We start from the raw sequence: 3,380 nt of genomic DNA, 5'->3' as shown, positions 1-3,380 counted from the left end.
CTAAACAGGTGGAAGATCTATCCAATTTGGTTATATTATATCATGGACTCGAAAAACGGATCTGAATTTGACTGAAATGCACGATCTTCACAGGTATCACTTTTCACGATACCTAAAAGGTGGAATAGCGATTTTCGAACCATTTCCTATAAGAGAATGGTTTCCATTACTTTGAGAAATGGATTCTTATATCAAACTATAGCTATTGCATTAAAGAAGAAAAGAAACTAATAGAAGTCGAAGACGCGGAATGATAGTGAATAGAGAGAAAGATTCTTCTGATTTTCTTGTTTCTATCTACTAGACGCCGTAGAGAATTGAGAATTTTCATGTCTTTCAATTCTCGTACTCGTAATTGGAAAGTTATGGAAGGAGACCCATCATTTTGCAATGAAAACAACATATAAAACTCTGGACAATTTCGAAATCAGGCCAAGCGTCTTAATACATATGCAAAAAAATTCATTATTGGCCCACCATTGATTAGAAGATTTAGCTTGTATGAATCGCTATTGGTTTGATACGAATAATGACAATCGTTTCAGTATGTTAAGGATACAGATGTATCCACAATTCATTTAGAGTTACTTAATAGTCTATTTCTTATACCATATCTCTATCCCGTGAAATTCTCGAGCCAAAAGATGGATGCATATGCTGTGTTTCATTTTGCTAAATGATATCAATTAAATGGTGTATCAATTCCATAAATTGCATATAGCAATAAATAAATCAGCAAAATTCTTTCTAATATTTTAGATAGAAGAAACATTTCTTCTATCTAAAATATTAGAAAGAATGTACCCTTCTATCCAAATCCAATTTGCATCGATAAAATAAATCCAAATTCCAGTAGTAGATGAATAATTGCAAATTTGTGTGTGTACGAGATTAGAATAACTTCAAAATAACTGACATAATTTTGTATTTTTCCTGATCAGAAAAATACATGAAAAAGAAAGGAGGTAGAAAAATTTTTGGATTTATGGTTAAAGAAGAAAAAGAAGAAAACAGGGGTTCTGTTGAATTTCAAGTATTCAGTTTCACCAATAAGATACGGAGACTTGCTTCACATTTGGAATTACACAAAAAAGATTTTTCATCGGAAAGAGGTCTACGAAGACTTTTGGGAAAACGTCGACGTTTGCTGGCTTATTTGGCAAAGAAAAATAGAGTACGTTATAAGAAATTAATCGGTCAGTTGAATATTCGGGAGCAGTAATTTAATCGTTCAAATTTTTTTCTTGTTTTATTATTTTTTTAGTAGTCTTATAGTAGTCTTAGATTTTTCATTTTGATGAGCCTCGCTTTGAGGAATTCATGGAATAATCCATTTTCATGGAATAATGAATTAAGGAAGAAAGGATATGAGTCTACCGCTTACAAGAAAAGATCTCATGATAGTCAATATGGGCCCTCAACACCCATCAATGCATGGTGTTCTTCGACTGATCGTTACTCTCGATGGTGAGGATGTTATTGATTGTGAACCCATATTAGGGTATTTACACAGAGGAATGGAAAAAATCGCGGAAAACCGAACTATTATACAATACTTACCTTATGTAACAAGGTGGGATTATTTAGCTACTATGTTTACAGAAGCAATAACAGTAAATGCACCAGAATTCTTGGAGAATATTCAAATACCACAAAGAGCCAGCTATATTAGGGTAATTATGTTAGAATTAAGCCGGATAGCTTCTCACTTGCTATGGCTTGGACCTTTTATGGCGGATCTCGGCGCACAGACTCCTTTTTTCTATATTTTTAGAGAGAGAGAATTAATATATGATCTATTTGAAGCTGCTACAGGTATGCGAATGATGCACAATTACTTTCGCATCGGAGGAGTAGCCGCCGATCTACCTTATGGATGGATCGATAAATGTTTAGATTTCTGTGATTATTTTTTACGCGGAGTTGTTGAATATCAACAACTTATTACACAGAATCCAATTTTTTTAGAGCGAGTTGAAGGAGTAGGTTTTATTAGCGGAGAAGAAGCAGTAAATTGGGGCTTATCGGGACCGATGTTACGAGCTTCTGGAATACAATGGGATCTTCGTAAAGTAGATCCTTATGAGTCTTACAACCAATTTGATTGGAAAGTCCAATGGCAAAAAGAAGGGGATTCGTTAGCTCGCTATTTAGTACGAATTGGTGAAATGAGGGAATCCATCAAAATAATTCAACAAGCTGTAGAAAAAATTCCTGGAGGACCTTATGAAAATTTAGAAGTCCGACGCTTTAAGAAAGAAAATAATTCTGAATGGAATGATTTTGAGTATAAATTTCTTGGTAAAAAACCTTCGCCCAATTTTGAATTGTCAAGACAAGAGCTTTATGTAAGAGTAGAAGCCCCAAAAGGTGAATTAGGGATTTATCTAGTAGGAGATGATAGCCTTTTCCCCTGGAGATGGAAAATCCGTCCACCCGGGTTTATTAATTTGCAAATTCTTCCTCAGCTAGTTAAAAAAATGAAATTGGCTGATATCATGACGATATTAGGTAGTATAGATATCATTATGGGGGAAGTTGATCGTTGAAATGATAATAGATAGGGTAGAGGTAGAAACTATCAATTCTTTTTCGAAATTGGAATTATTAAAAGAAGTCTATGGACTGATATCGATTCTACCCATTTTGACCCTCCTTTTGGGAATAACAATAGAGGTACTCGTAATTGTGTGGTTAGAAAGAGAAATATCTGCGTCGATACAACAACGTATTGGTCCTGAATATGCTGGCCCCCTGGGCCTGCTTCAAGCTATAGCAGATGGGACTAAGCTACTTTTTAAAGAAGATATTCTGCCATCCCGAGGAGATATTTCTTTATTTAGCATTGGACCCTCTATAGCAGTCATATCAGTTTTATTAAGTTTTTTAGTTATCCCTTTGGGATATCATTTTGTTTTAGCCGATCTTAGTATTGGTGTTTTTTTATGGATTGCCATTTCAAGTATAGCTCCTATTGGTCTTCTTATGGCAGGATATAGCTCAAATAATAAATATTCTTTTTCAGGCGGTCTACGAGCTGCTGCTCAATCCATTAGTTATGAAATACCATTAACTTTTTGTGTGCTAGCAATATCTCTACGTGTGATTCGTTAAAATAGATCTTTTTCCTATAAAATCCATTAACTATTTATATTCCTTTTCTTATTTAGTATTTGGGTTGGTAAGTTAAACTAGATAGCTATATGAGTGAAACAAAACAGCTTATAAATTTGTAGTAAAAAGAAAAAATCTCATTTCCTACGTACAAGAAAAAAGTGGAAGTAAACATAAGCAGTGTAAACTCTTTATCCCAAGGTTGATATTTTTTAATTAGTCATCATATCTTGAAGCGGCCAAGAATAAAGGATTCACGATATGGA

The sequence above is a fragment of the Triticum urartu genome, unplaced genomic scaffold (assembly GCF_056163025.1).
Source record: "Triticum urartu cultivar PI428250 unplaced genomic scaffold, HENAU_Tu73 scaffold2, whole genome shotgun sequence".
Taxonomy (NCBI): Eukaryota; Viridiplantae; Streptophyta; class Magnoliopsida; order Poales; family Poaceae; genus Triticum; species Triticum urartu.
The sequence above is the reverse complement of the archived record's forward strand: the minus strand, read 5'-3'. Positions refer to the sequence as shown.